A 16,483-nucleotide genomic window follows, 5' to 3' on the forward strand; every position below is an offset into this window, starting at 1 on the left:
GAGAATGCAAACAGGCACAGGGTAGGGTAAACAGGCACAGGGTCGGGTAAAACTAACAGTATAAAGTCTGCACAACATCAAGTTTTAAAAGCTTTAGGAAAAAGAAAAGTTTTTAGTTGAGCTTTAAAAGCTGCGATTGAACTTGTAGTTCTCAAATGTTCTGGAGGAGCGTTCCAGGCGTAAGGGGCAGCAGAAGAAAATGGACGGAGCCGAGTAAGGGAAGTAGAGGCCCTTGGGCAGGCGAGAAACATGGCATCAGAGGAGCGAAGAGCACGAGCGGGGCAATAGTGTGAGATGAGAGAGGAGAGATAGGAAGGAGCTAGACCGTGAAAAGCTTTGAAGGTTAACAGGAGAAGTTTATATTGGATTCTGAAGTGAATTGGAAGCCAAGAAGAGATTTCAGAAGCGGAAGTGCATCCTCCAGGAGATAGGGGCAAGCTTTTAGGAGGCCTCCTTTTCCCAACAACTTTACTTGTACTACTAGCAATGGAAAAGAAAACTTCACTTCAATATGTTTTCTGGTAGTTTTCTCAAGCAGACAAAGGTTATACAGTTTCTTTGCCTCACAGGACTAACGCACTGGAGTTCTTATACTCTCTGCTGTTTACTCCAGCCTTTTCAAACAAATATGAAATGACAATTTTTATGAGGAGGTTTAAGTTCATTATTAAATCTCCCTCCTCTCTAATGTTAATACATATACTGTATCTTATCTTTGCAAACATGATTCAGTGAAAAAAGAAAAAAATCTCTAGAAGACATGCATAACCAACTGGTAGGTTATTTATTTTAAAATGAGTCCTAAAATAATAACTTGGAACTAGTACAACATGTTATGCACTGTAGATACAAATGCTGTAATTGTCCCTATTAGGAAAGCCAATTCATAGAACCACTTGCATGATTCTATGAATGGCAACAAGGAACACCACCTACGAAGTTACAATTGTGCTAAAGAGAAGTAGGAAAGTAATCAATCCTTTAACAGGGAAAAAGAAAGAAAGAAAAAATCTAAGAGGCTTCATAAAATAAGGAAGAGACAGATGTTCCCCCATATAGTGGTGATATGAAGCCAAACATTCTCCAAAGCAACAACAAATTAAAAGAAATCCCATTTTAGTTATTCTTTAAATTTTTACATGGCATTACAGTTACCAGGCTAAATATAATAATAATAATAATAATAATAATAATAATAATAACAACAACAACAACAACAACAACCCGCCTCTCTATTTTGATCGAGGCGGGGAACAACAGTAAATATAAAATACATAAAACTGAATTAAAACATAATATACATTGTTAAAACATCCTAAAAACATCTTAAAATTCCACTGGATAGGCATGCCAGAACTGATCAGTCTTGATAGCTTTCTTGAATGCTAATAGACTGTTAAAGCCACAAGGCTATTTGTACAAAAGTTACCGGTATTCAACATTATATATTTCTTTCTTGAAACGTTAACTATTTGAGAGTCTGATGACTCAACAAGTCATGGATTTTTCATAGGACTGAGGTTTGCACACGCACGCATGCATGCGCATGCACACGCACACACACACACAAGCTTACATTTGTAACAAAGAAATTTATATAAAGAGGCATACATTGTCAGTTGCACAGTGTTTTTCAGGATTTGTTTACATATGACATTATTGGTTTGCCAATCAAAGGGAAGCTACAAAGCAGTGAACTAGATGCCATAAATCTCTCACCACATGCATTTTCATGAGTAAAAAAGTACCTAGCCCCTGCCCCATATTTTAGCCACAAGTGCTGACATGTTACAAATTACAGAGATTTTCATATGGTGTTGCTTAACTATTAGTATTCATCATGGGATTTCTCTTGCTGCACACAATTTATATTGTGTTTAACTAGATTAGGTTACATGAGTCATTATGGATATCAAAATAGCCCCCTTATCTTATAAAGTACTCCCCCACTCACTGTTTTAACCCCAAACCCAAAGATCACAAAATAATTAAGCCCCAATTTATAGTTCAGGTTTCCGGATTAATTAGCCTATTATAACCGCTTGCCACTTTCAAGTAAACAAAATGCCATTTTTAGAACTGCTTAAAAATTAGACAGCCAAGGGTTCCTAAAAGAGTGCTTTTCAAAGCTTTATGCCTCCATGAAATACTTTCAGTACTGCATTGTTTTCACCAAGGAATCACAACTAAACTTGTAAAAAAATCCCTGGAGTATAGCTTGAACATCACTAGCAGTCTAATAATGCTATTTCAATTTGAACAGTCAGATTCAATGCAGAAATGAATCAGTGAACTGTTTACAGAGGTAACATATTTATTTTACCCATAGCAAGAGAGTGTTTCTCTAATACACTAATGATGTATGTCTATAGACAGTGCACAAAGGATGCTGACAAATAGCTGCGTTACCAGGTTTCACAACACCATTATGAACAATCTCAGTGCACAAAGGCAGAGTTTTGTTTGTTTCCCATTTGCAATAAAATATAGCATTTTCAATTTTATCACAACTCGTCAGCATACCTAGCCAGCCAAACACACACCAAAATAAACTGCCTTGACCCAATATTGGCTAAGTCCCAGCAAACCATTTAGGCATGGGAAGAGGAATGCGTTTTTGTCTCCCTTTTGGCAAGGCTACTTAGGCCATTTCTACACTATAGAGGGATGGAGGGAGGAGGATCTCGCAATACTTAGTCCACATGTGGGTGCGACATCCCGGGAGGAAGGAGGGTGTCGCACCCACCATTTTTTTAAAGAATCTGATCGCACTTGCACTCCAACGAAACGTGAGTTTAAAAAACAAGCAAACATGACCCCAATTCCTCCTGGCCCAGTTCTTCTCCTCTACTGCTCCCTGCTACTTGTGGGGAGGAGGGAAGAAGCTGGGATGGGCAGCCACACCTCCCGCAGTCTCAGGATAATCCCGAGACCAGGGGAAGAATCGGATTTTCCCAGGGTGTATTTATCCCTGGGAAAACCCATTCTCGTCCCTCCTTCCTCCCAGGAGTCCCTGTGCGTCATTTGGACAGCCATGACGATCCTGCATTTTCGAGCTGGTGTAGAAACGGCCTTACTGTGCCTTTGACAACTGCATGGCATGCAATGCAATGGGAAAATAAACTAATCACCGCAATGATAAAATGGCAGCTCTTTTATGGTTCATTTTCTCTTTTTGTTTCAATCATTAAAAGAAAAAAAAGGAAGTTTCAGTTCTTTATTATTATTTCTTGTCTTAGCTTTCTTCTGCTATTTTATGAATCAACTGACAAGATGTTAAAAAGCAATCGGCTTAATATAATTGTGGAAGTCAATTATTCAGCTTCTATTACGGTAGTTCCCCAAAAATATGAATCCCACTTGTGCAATGGGAACATTGCTGAGTATTAAAGCAGCAATTCATTCAGGTTTGGATCCAAAAGTGCTCTTGTGAACAGAAAGCTCCTTCCCTTTACGCAAAAAGAACTCCCCCCGCCCCGATGTTCTCTTCCTGCATTACATTTCCCACAGGTCTAGATAATCTCTCAGAGAGATCATTTACTCAGAGAGGGAGCTTTACCTACCTTGTTACAACATCTATTGAGTTCCAAACCTGGGTGCAGAAATGCAGTTTGACCTGTGAGGCCATGCAGACACTCTGTAACCTCTGTGTGAGGTAGTCAAGGAATGAGCCTAATGTATTGGGAAGTGGCTACCAAACAGTTTCAAGGAGAACAAAACATTTCAGAATCTCACTGGGAACTTTAAGGAACTCCCACTGGCAAGGCTCTATTTATAACCGAACTGTGGTAGGTCCAGGGTCCCCAATAACAGCTTAGCCTCCGTTAGTCTCCCCATCACCAACCACCAGAAAACCTTTCTTCTGGATGTTTGTGGACAACATGATGCAGCCACTGTCAGTAAGGGCAGAACATCTTGAGGCAATTACATTTGGAACTAAAAGCTGAGCAACCCCAGGATAGCTAGTGCGTGCAGCATTTTTTCAACTCTTTGCAACCAACAATGAAGTGAAGTCTTTGGCGTTCTTCTTCACCAGGTGAGATAACTATAGCCCTTCCTGCTCTATTTTCCCCATTTTCTCCTAAATCTATCCATTTCCACCCCACAGCCCAGTATTACTACCAGCATGCAGGCTTCATCAGTCACATAGCCTAAACAGCCTCCACATAAACAGGCAACATTATGCCCAAATATGGACCAGGTAGCATATCACACAAGCAAGCACCAGACTCCAATGTCACCAATATGTCCACAAACAGCAAAGAGGATAAAGGACATAAGTCCTTTATCTGGCAAAGCCCCGGCTTTACAAACATGTAGACAGGGGTGATCCTATGGACACTGTTTACTTGGACTTCCAAAAGGCTTTTGATAAAGTCCCTCACCAGACTCCTGAACAAACTCAGTAGTCATGGAATAAGAGGAGAGGTCCTCTTATGGATCAGTAACTGGTTAGAGAACAGAAAACAGAGAGTAGGAATAAATGGTCAATTCTCCCGATGAAGGGAAGTAAATAGTGGGGTCCCACAGGGATCGTATTGGGACCAATCCTTTTCAACTTATTTATAAATGATCTGGAATTAGGAGTGTGAGCAGTGAAGTGGCCAACTTTGCCGATGACAATTATTTAAGTTTGTTAAAACACAAAGGGATTGTGATGAGCTCCAAAGGGATCTCTCCAAGCTGGGAGAGTGGGCATCCAAATGGCAGATGCGGTTCAATGTAAGCAAGTGTAAGGTGATGCACGTTGGGGCAAAAAAACTCAACTTCAAGTATAACCTAATGGGATCTGAGCTGGCGGTGACTGAACAAGAAAGAGATCTTGTAAAGATCTGCTGTAAAGAAGGCAAACTCCATGTTAGGCATTATAAGAAAAGGAATTGAGAATAAAACTGCCAGTATCATAATGCCTTTACAAAACGTATGGTGTGACCACACTTACAATACTGTGTACAGTTCTGGTCGCCACACCTAAAAAAGGATATCATAGAGCTGGGAAAAGTGCAGAAAAAGGTAACAAAAATGATTAAGGGGCTGAAGCATCTCCCCTATGATGGAAGGTTACATCAACTGGGATTGTTTAGCTTGAAAAAAAGAAAGCTAAGGGGAGACATGATGGAGGTGTACAAAATTATGCATGGTTTGGAGAATGTAGATAGGGAGACCTTTTTCTCCCTCTCTCAAAATACTAGAAGCCGGGGTCATCCTATGAAACTGACTGGTGGGAGATCCAGGACAAATAAAAGGAAGTACTTCTTCACACAGCACATAGTTAAATTATAGAACTCACTACCACAAGATGTAGTGATGGCCACCAATTTGGATGGCTTTAAAAGGGGGTTGGATAAATTCCTAGAGGCAAAGGCTATCAAGGGCTACTAGCCCTGATGGCTGTGTGCTATCTCTAGTATTTGAGGCAGTAAGCCTGTGTGCACCAGCTGGTGGGGAACATGGGTGGGAAGGTGCTGTTGCACTATGTCCTGCCTTGTTGGTCTCTGGCCAATGGCTGGTTGGCCACTGTGTGAACAGAGTGCTGGACTAAATGGACCCCTGGTCTGATCCAGGATGGCACTTGTTATGTTGTTAAGTGGGAAACCCACACACTAAAGGGACTCATGTGCAGCAAATACCAAGTGGTCATGGACGGAATGATTAAGTCAGCTAAGAAATGATAACAAATTCACCCAGACTCTCACAGGACTGAGCAATCACATCTAATCTTGAATATACATTAACGCCTATGTAAACAGAGAATGCTTCTTCGCAATTCAAATGCTTCTTTGAATTACAACTTTAGCTAGTAGGATTGTTGGGCAGATTATTCTCCAGTCAATAATTTCTTCCCTGCAAAATGCAGAGAGCAAGAGTGCAGATCTGAAGACATTGTTTTCTAGCAGTTACATCTGAGCAGAGTGGATACAAACATACCGTGACTCATGAAAACATATTAAAAGGAGCAAATAAAAGCTGCAAGAGAAATATAGTTAACAGATAAAAAGCCAAGCAACTGAAGTGGTAATTATAAAGAAGAAACCTAAGAAAACAGATACTTATTTTAAAAGCTCAAGCATTACATGACTGTATTTGTACAAAATCAGTATGTCATTGTTTTAAAACACAGAACAAAATAGCATCTAATCAGTTTGCAGTGAAGAATGGAGAGGGATGGGAGCAAAACCTCTCTCACTGGCTGGACAGCATTAATGGGGCTGATGACATTCACTTCTACTAGAGACTCCGCCCACTCTAACCCAAAGAAAGGCAATTTCAACAGCAGTCTGACCTTTGAAAAGCAGGTTTTTAGGTACTATTTTCTCCGCTTTTCTTGTTTTGTGCACCACTGATTGCCCAAGGCCAATTTCATGAAAATCCAGATTATAATACAGAACGATTCTCTTTCCATTCTTATGCACACGCACATACCCTGGTTAATTTAAGGCAAGGCTTTAATGATAGAACAGGTGTTCCTACAATATGCATGCCCTTCCTCCATCTCTTCCTGTCATAATGATAAGACATTTTGCCAGTATTGCTGTAATTGCCAGTCAGTTGTATACGCAATGCTTACAATCCTCTCATTCATCCTTACAACAGCCCTATAAAATAGATGGTTATTATTCTCATTTTACAGATCTGAAACTATGGCTGAAAGGTGATGACTTGTTCAAGGCCACCTAGAAAGTATGTGGTGGAATAGGAATTTATATCTCACAGTCCACTTTTCATCCACTTAGCCACAGTGACATGTATTTTGAACAGAGAAAGGCAGACCTCAAATTAAAGCAGTGGCAGAGAAGCAAACAATTAACTTTTTTCTTTTTGGAGAGAACAAGAGCTCAATACAGGACAGTAATTTGACTGCATTTTTTTCTTACACATGTCAAATCAGAAGGCTTTAGCCACAATTCTAAAATAATAACCCTACAACAGGCCATGGGTTGTTCAAGGATTGTTTAACCTTCAGATAACTCCCACCAGCCCCGTTTGTACGACATGACAACCCTCAGTTGAGTGTTGCATATTCAGAATGTCAGACAGCATGAGCCACAGCTCCTCAAGAGTAAATTAACCCTTAATGGGTTGTCGTGTCATGCAAACTGGCCCAATGTGATTCAAATGGTTTTTTATGCAGGCATTTTTACTGGAACACTTGCAAAAAATTATACTTCCTTACGTTCTTTAAATTTAAGGGGGGAAACTGTTGACACACTAATTAAATTTATCAACCCAAAGAAATGTGGATGATATGCTGACAATGCTCATATTTTTCAACACAGTTCAACTCTATTTATTAGATCCATTTCACACTAAGATATATGTGTTTCAATGACATATATGTATTCTCTCACATACTTGCTAGAGATAAATCACCTAAAATGCATTACTTACAACTTTGAAACAGCCAAACTTGTCTAATATTGTCTAATACTGCAACTGGCATACATTCACTTTTAATAATGAACTTAAAAAACTGAAATTTTTCAGTTTTGGGAAATTTTCTGTCCCATATCGCTGATAATTACAGTGTCAGAATTCTAACATTGGTAGAATTGGCACTGCTACTCAGGAATACAATGAGTGACATTTCTTCAGCAACTGTACTTTAAGCAATTTATTATTTACTTCTTCTTCTTATTATTATTATTAGAATACTCTCTTCTATTATTATTTCTGTGAGTGAGGTTAGGGTTAGAGGAGTGACAGCTGCAAGATGGATCCTTGCGACCCCTGCCCTGATCTCGGCAGATAAATTTCTCCCACAGTTTGACATTACATGTCCAGCTGCAGGAGAATCCTTTCCCCCCCCCCCCCACGCCCTGCGAACCATTTGGAGATTGGCTCGAGGGGATGGAAGGGGCTCCTTCTATCCCCTCAAGCCTATCTTCAGCTGAATCACCGGGGCGGGGGGGGGACCACGACATGGAAGTTATGGCATATACCAGCTGTGCCCTTATCTGGACAGAGATAGCCTAGCTACAGTTATCCATGCTCTGATAACCTCTCATTTGGATTACTGCAATGCGTTATATGTGGGGCTGCCTTTGAAAACAGTCCGGAAACTTCAGCTGGTACAAAACAGGGCAGCCCGTTTACTAACAGGGACTGGCCGGTGAGATCACATTATGCCAGTCCTTTTACAACTTCATTGGCTGCCAGTCCAGGCCCAGGCCCAATTCAAAGTGCTGGTATTAACATTCAAAGCCCTAAACGGTTTGGGGCCAGGTTATTTGAAGGAACGCCTCCTCCCATATGTACCTGCCCAGACCTTAAGATCATCCACAGGGGCTCTTCTCCATGAGCCCCTGCCAAAGGAAGTGAGGCAGGTGGCTACTAGGAGGGCTTTCTCCGCTGTAGCACCCCGGCTGTGGAACGAGCTCCCCAGAGAGATCTGCCTGGCGCCTACACTGTACTCCTTTCATCGCCAGCTGAAGACCTTTTTATTCTCTCAGTATTTTAACACTTAATTTTAACTTAAATTTAAATTTTACTGTTCTAATTCTGTATTTTAATCTTATATCAATTTCTGTTGCATTGTTTTATCCTGGTTGTGCTTTTTATACTGTATTTTGTATTTGTGTTTTTAGACTGTTGGTTGTTTTATTATGGTTTTAATTTTTGTGAACTGCCCAGAGTGCTTCGGCTATTGGGCAGAATAAAAATGTAATAAATAAATAAAAAATAATAATAGCAAAATTCAATATAATAATAATAATAATAATAATAATAATAATGTCCTTTCCCACCTCTGCTGCTTCCCTGTATTGGCCCTGTTCACATGATCAGGAGAGGAGAGACGGTAAATTATCCATCAAGTGGAGAGGGATAGGAAAACCACAATTTGCACACACGCCCAACAACTGTTATCCCATGGAGTGTCACAGTTTATTTATCCCTTCCCGCTCTGTGGATAAATTCATAAGCTCTCACCACAGCACCCGCATATCCCAGTGGGCGCCACAGCATGACTTAGCCTCCCCAGCCTTGGAGAGGCCTCGCAACTACAGAAAATGTCCACGGTGGCAAGAGCGCCACCCAAAGCAGCAGCTACTCTTGCCGGCGGACTCTATGGTCACTTCCATTTTTTTCCATTTTCCCGTCAGGGGTCTACAACCCATGGGATTCCTGTCAGATGATATGGGAACCACTGTGGATGCCCACTAATAATTTTGCAGAAGATGGGTAGTGGGTATAGGTACCTGACCCACTGGGGGGGGGATTCTCCCACCACATGACATGCTAATCCACCATGGATGATGTTTTTGAGCGATCCAGCATGTTGCCTAAACAGGCCCACAATCTACTACAGCTTTTTAAAGCATTTTATCAGCTGTAAAAATACACCTAGGACAATATATAACCATACAACCAGAATAAAGTAATAATTATTTAATTAACTAGAAGAGATGAAGGATAAACATAACATTGCATACAAGAAACTTTGATGTCCTGTAGTCAGTTTCTGTAGCTAGGCACATTTGGTGACACAGGATATAGAAAGAATTCCTCCCAAGATTGTACTTAATTGTTCTAGATTACTGATATCAGCAACTTCTCAATAGCAAGTGTGCCATAGCAATGTGCACTACTTTCATTTTCCAGTTGAAGAGCTGTTTCGTAAGTTCTTATAGAAAGGCTTCATGCTTTATAAAGTAATCATATCTGCCAAAGGAATATTGCCATACCTCCAACATCCCATCGCCCCGCAACAATTGTGTAAAGTGTGAATTGCATTACATTTATTACATTTGTCATTACAATGACAGACGAATATCCTTAAACATCTGTGTACAGGGCTCTTGGAGCACATGTTCACATGTGGTTTGAAGTGTGTGTGTGTGTGTGTGTGTGTGTGCATGCATGCGCTCACACTTTGCACATTTACTGTGGGGAAAACAGCATCAGTGTAAAAGTGGCAAGAAAGGTTACCAGGCAAATCTGTGAAACAACTCACAGCTTTGTGTTTAAGAGGGGGAAAGGACAACAATCAGTTCAGCTATAGATTTTCATGCCATTCCACCCCTAAGGTCAGCTTTAAATGTCCAATTTGTAAAAGAGGTTTATTTGTATTTTTAAACATCTATGTCATCTTTTAAAAGTAAAAACCCTCTCAAGTCGGTTTCCAAAATAAAATGCACTCTGCACTCTTCTACTTGTTCCAGTATCAAGAACTAACATTTGCATAAAGCAAGATCAACTATTTTGTTTTCTCCAGTAGCAATTGTGATGTTCGTACCTGCTGCCTGTGACAGCAACCCACAAGAAAATGACACAAAGTGATAGCAATTTATCAAGCAATAGTCACATATGTTAGATGTCAGGAAGATGGAGTATTTAAGGAAGTAAAAACCCTTATCTTCCAATAGCAATGCTAGTCTCATTTTTATGTATGAAGTGCATACATACAGTAGATGATAATTTGCACAGCTCAGCTGGAAGACCAAACTAGCTGCAACACTGGATTTGGATCACATGCTGGGCGAGAAGAGTTAACCCCTTCCCTGACTTAATTCACACACACAAAGATGCATCTTTTCCCCTTTTGCAGCTATCAGTGGCTTTGGGCAGGGAGGGCTCCAAATCAAAGACCACCACATGGCTGTTTTTAATCAAAGAAAAATGTTATAAGATATAATTATCTGTATCCTACATCACATCTAATTTGCCACTGATTTTGCCATTTGAGAACTAATAGCTCATCTATAGCCTTAAGTTTGTTTTTTAAAAAGCTAAAAATGAATCTACAAAATTACACAATACATTTCCTACTGGGATATTTTTTTCATTCGCTTCAATAGTTACAATTAGGCAATTTCAAAAGGAATCTCTTTCCTAAATAAAGGGAAAGCAAGCAAGCAAAAGGATGGACTGCCTCCTCAACTTGTGCTACCACAATGGCAAGTTCCATTTTCTTTCTTCTTCCCACCTACCAACAAGAAGTTAATCACCCCTCCTCAAAGATCCACACAACCTTTGTCTGCTTTCTTAAGAAAACCAGTAGATTCAAAATAAGTTCTATATTGTAAAGAGACAGAGAAAAGGAACCATAACAAAAGGATATGTAGTAGCAGATTATAATATTTAGCAACAGGAAGTAAAAGAGAGGCAGATCTCATTAAGTTCTAATGGCATAAATATATGCTATATTTCAGAAGTGTATGAAACACAAAACACACACACCCAAAGCAAAAAAATACACACCTTGGGAAAGGTGGAAGAGAGGCCTCTTCTGTCCATGGGAAAATGTTCACATCTCCCTTGCTCAGACTGCTACTACAACCTAAACAAGAAAATTATTGTTGTAATACTGGATTTAAAAATACGACTCTCAAAAAGAGAAGAAATTCCACCTCTTGACCTCCATAAAACTTAACATTCCATTTATTCTACCACGTTTGATACTATTCTAATTCGGCTTCGTTTACACCCCTAGCGCAACACGAATCTGGAAGGGAATTTTTTGGGAGTGGGTGGGGAACGGATGAGAAATCCGCAACCAAAAGTTCTCTATGAAAAGAAAGAGAAAGAAGGCGTGTGTGAGAGAGCAGTTAACCCCATCGTCTCCTTCTCCCGTCACCCACTTTTGTCACCCAGTAAACTCTCGGCGAGTCCCCCCAAAACTTGCCGCCCTGGGGAGGGAACGTTCTTCTGCAAGCTCGGTCGCCCTGTGCACGCCCATGCATGCAAATACGTGCGCGCAACTCTGTGCAAGTCTGTACACAAACAGATAAAACAAAAGGAAGGCAGAAAAAACGTATGTGGAGTTTTCCATTTACTCACCCCTCCTCTTCCCCCTGCTGCTGCTGGTCTTTGCCGAGGTTTTCTCCAGACTCTCGGCTGCACGCAGACAAGTTTCCCCCGGCTTTGGTCGGTGAGAGCAGGAAGAGCCGCGCCTGACTATACCAACCGCTCTTCATACACCGACACTGAGCCCAGTCCCGGCCTTTGCCGGTGGGTTGCAGGTTTTCCCTCCTTCGTTCCGGCTCTCCTTCTCGGCTCGCCTTCCGGAGAGGTGTGGGGAGAGGGAAAGAGACGCCTTCCGAGTCGCAGCTGGGGCCGAGCACAGCGCTAGAGACTCACCAGGCCTGCTTCTTCGGGGCTCGAGCAAGAGCCACCAGCTGCGTCATCACGCAGATGCTAAGGAGCGCAACGAGCGTTGCAGAGGGCGGCCCGGGGGAGGAGCCAAGGCCTACGCTCCCTCAGTCCTCGGTTGCTGAGAAGGGACAGGAAAGAAGGAGAAGAGATATTTGGGCAGCCTCACGAGTCTCTCTCAGAGGTGGATTACGGCACAACCTCTCCTGGTGGACCAGAGGCCGCTGCAGTCAAGAAAACTTATGCCACAATCCGTCTGAAATTACTCGGGGGTAGCTGTGTCACCACAAAATCTAAAGTCTTGTGGCACTTTAAAAACAAATACACAATTTTGGCACACACTTTCCTGTAGCGCCCCCACTTCATTAGATGTGGCCGAACCAAGATATTTTGCTGCCTGAGTTGAAGGACAACATTCCACCACCCCTCCCGTGTGCGTCCAAAATGCATTTATTTATTCATTCGATTTATGGCTCGCCCCATAGCCCAAAGTTCTCAGGGTGACATACATGTTAAAAATAAATACAATAAAACCAATGATAAAACAGATTCAACAAATTGTTTAAGAGTTCATATATAGAAGCTGAGTGGACTGGCTGTTGAATCTTCCTTCAATAATGGAGACAGACAGCATCCTCCCGTGCCCCTGAGGGGAGCAGGCCAATTTAGGAGACAGAGGTTAGGGTGCATGGCACATAAACCTCTATACTCCAGTAAAAGGGAAAGTCCGAGGGGGAAGGTTTTCCATTCATATCCCTTCCAGTATCTGCTGCCTGCGGCAGCCAACCCTCTCCAGCCCTGTCATTAGATGTCTGAAGTTACTGTCAGTTGGGTGGTGTGTATTTGCATATAGAGGGAAATGGAGCCACATGACAATGAAATACAAAAGGTAGAATCTCTGATAAAAACCTTTGATTAGAAAAAGTAACCATTCACAGCAACAATAATTTGCGAAAACAATCCTAGCTTTGCTGTTATTAATAAATGCCTTTAGTGGCACAACAAACCATTGTCTTGATTCAAGCCTACGCAAATAAAATCAAACTTCTCAATTAGTCTTTAACGTGCCACAAGATTATTGTTTTGCTGTAACAGATTAACACTCCTACCCTTCTGAAAAGTGCCTTACTCATGTGGCCCATGTGCTTTACCCAGGCGAATTGGGTTAATGAGTTAGGGGAGCAACAAGATGCGTTTGCAATAACACGCCTTGATTATTCCCACTGAAAAACAGTTTATTTCTATTTTAGAACTAAGAAACGGAGGTCGAAAATTCAAGATTTTCACAAGGCTATCCATGGATTCCCATACCTGAGCCAAGCAGGAATTAGAATTCAAGTCAAGGTCCAACTTAAAGATACTGTCTTTTATTCTTTGGACAAAGGGAGTAGGGATGAGTAAATTACTCTATTTCTATTCCTTGCCACATTAGAATAAGCAAAAATAAATAAAATAAAAAACAGTAAAACAAAACAACTTATTTACTCAATTATATATTGATTTGATTTGTACCCCACCTTACTACCAAGAAAAATGGCACTCAAGGTGGCTTACAATCATAAATAAAACTTAATTAAAACAATAAAACAAATGCATTAAAACACAATTAAAACACAATAACGGGAAAAATGATAGGCGTAGACAATATATAGCTTAAAAACAATACAAAAACAAAAATAATTCTGTTAAAAAATCAACTGAAAGCCGTTTAAAATAGATCGACAACTTCAAAACCAGCAGCATGAAAACCCTTAAGATAAGGTAATCCAAAACAAATAGTTTAGAAGGCCCATTTGAAGCCTGGACTCTGCAGGGCCACACACAGATCATTTAAAAGAGAGTTCTGTAACTGAAGGGGAGACACTACTAGAATAGCTCTGTCTCTTATACCTACCATCTTAATTGATCTTGCAGGCAAGACAGGTTTGTATGGGAGAAGGCACTCCTTTCAAATAACCTTCAAACTGTCTTCAAACTGTCTGCAGTATTAAAAGTTAACACCAGCATCTTGATTAAGGCCTGGAAGCACACCACTGCAATTTCTACAAAAATTGGTGTCACATGTTCCAACCACATGTCCCCCACCAACATCTGAGCTGCCGTATTTTGTGTTAGCTGAAGTTTCCGAACCATCTTCAAAGGCAGCCCCAGGCTGAGCACACAGAGTTGGCACACACCAGCCTAAAATTGTAAAAGGCACTCCTAGCCACCAATGCCACTTGTAACCGCCACAGATAGTACTGAGTCTAGGAGAACCCCTATGATATGAACTTAGTCCTTGAGGTGGACTAAGTCAAGTTGCATACCTCTATCCAGTTTGGCCAACTTCCCTACACGTAGTATCTCCATCATCTTGATTATGTTCCCTGCAATCCATCCCAAAACAACCTCCAGACACATATCCAAGCATTCCCCAGCCTCCCTAGGATTTGTAAGTGGAACACAGAGACAGAGCTGCATGAGATTTTATTGTGCAATAAAATATTGCCTCATTCACAGAATTTTAGAGGAATCCAGATGAGATCATCTTCCATTTTAGCCTTCCAGTTTGGAAGCACCCTTTATAAAGGCTGTTGGGAGCAACTGATATCACCTAGACATTTAACCTTGACAGTGAATGCTGCCAAAGGCTGGAAAAGTTTTATACCGAAGCTTGATTTAAGTATGAGGGACAGTGGATTAAAGGGTTAGAGCAACATTGTGCTAGCAGAAGTTCACTAGCACAACGGGAGTTTCTTCCCCCTCTCTCCTCCTCACTGCAACCTTCCATGCCACTACCTGAAAAGTGCCAGGTTAGGAAAGGCTGCTCTCTGCAGTTAGGTTTTTAGAAGCACTTTGCATGTGATTAACGCCCCCCAAAAACTAATACTGGGGGGAAAGTACCAAATGTACCATTGTTTTTTTTTCTTTCTTCTTTTTTTCTATGATAGCATGTTCAGAACACATAGTATATAGCAGCTTTGAAGCATCTGTGAATCAGCCCCTTAGCCTCAGCATTACATCGAGTCAGAGTGACTTTTCTCTACACTATACTCTGTGGTAGTCCTAGTTCACATAGGCGTGCATTGCTTCACCTGGAATAGATTGAAAATATACTTGAATGTATCTGTTTGTGCTGTATGGAGTACAAAACCCAGAGTTGGTTTTGCTAAAGGGAGAACAAGATGTTCTGTGCAGATTGATAGCTCAGAGGAAATGAGAAGTTGAGCTTCCAAGCCAGGTTAATCAAACACACCTGAGCTTCCAAGCCTGGTTAAATCAAATGTACCTGATCTTTTAAGAGAAAAATCACTATCACATTTCTACTGCCAGGGAAACTGAACCACCCTTTCTAATAAATGCAGTCCAAGGACATTTTCTCTGATATAACAAGTTTTTGGGAAACTGTTTTAAATACAGAGATGAGATGAAGAAATTTCAAGTATGCCAGGAGGAACAGAAATGAGCATGTGATGACAGGGCATAACAATTTAATAGGAAGAGCTATTCAGCAAGAAAGAATTATTTGTCCTCATTTTAATTGATGCTGCTTTACAGCGGCAGCCCTCTTTGCACTCTCTATCACTGTCCTTCCTTTTAATTTCTCTTTCCTCCATAATGTCACTTGTCTTTTACTTTAGATTGAAAGGTAAGGCTGGTGTTTCTAAAATAAAAACAAATTTGTACAATCCCTAGCAATAACTACTAAATAAACAGATCAAGAAATAGCATGCCATAATCTAAGAGACATGTTGTTCCTATATAGAGTAGACCCATTGAAATTAATGGATTGAAGTTAGTCATGGCTAATTTAAGTTGCATTCATTTTAACAGGTCTACTCTACATAGGACTAACACTGGTTTTGTCCAAAGTTTTGTCCTCTCTCTCAGAGCAGAAAAAGCTCCAAGTGTGAGTGCAATGGCAAGGTTCACATACCCTGAACCAAGGAATGATGAGGATTGCTGCCTTTACACTTCTTGCCTGGGTAGTGTATCATCTGGCTCAGAATCTAAGCTTTCATTCTTGAAAGTAAACTTCTAGCCCTCATAGCTGAGGAAAAAATGTGCAGGTTGCCTGGTTCTCAACAGAATGTAATACCAACTCTCCACTTTTTTTAATTTTTTTTTTTTGCTCTGGCAATAAGAGAAAATTGTTTTATTTAGATGTCTTCTGTTATGTCTCAAAACTCATCTGCAGTCTACTTGTATCTCATATGATCATGGATTATCATGTTGAATTGTTTGTGCCAGACTCTGTCCTATTTTGTTAGGGGTTGGAATCTTGCTGTGCCCCCTGGCTCTAGCCCTGGAAGATTTTTGGTTGCTCGGTCTTAATGCAGAGTCTCTGTTGCTGCTGTTATCTCCATTCACCAAGGGATGGATCTGTAACCCCTGGCTCTTATAGCTGCCCCCA

The 16,483-nt window shown here is 40.9% G+C and overlaps 1 protein-coding gene across 4 annotated transcripts in view; it reads right to left on the reverse strand.

The window, feature by feature from the left end:
- JAK2 (Janus kinase 2) overlaps window positions 1-12,109 on the reverse strand; it is an 88,794-nt gene extending 76,685 nt beyond the window's left edge. For all 4 annotated transcript variants that reach the window (XR_010025588.1, XR_010025587.1, XM_063129278.1 and 1 more), the window contains exons 1-2: window positions 11,779-12,109; window positions 11,200-11,278 (exon numbers count right to left, since the gene is read on the reverse strand). The gene's annotated coding sequence lies outside the window, so the exon portion shown is untranslated. The remainder of the gene's footprint in view (window positions 1-11,199; window positions 11,279-11,778) is intronic.
- Window positions 12,110-16,483: the final 4,374 nt, after the last annotated feature.

This window comes from Elgaria multicarinata, chromosome 6 (genome assembly GCF_023053635.1).
Source record: "Elgaria multicarinata webbii isolate HBS135686 ecotype San Diego chromosome 6, rElgMul1.1.pri, whole genome shotgun sequence".
NCBI lineage: Eukaryota > Metazoa > Chordata > Lepidosauria > Squamata > Anguidae > Elgaria > Elgaria multicarinata.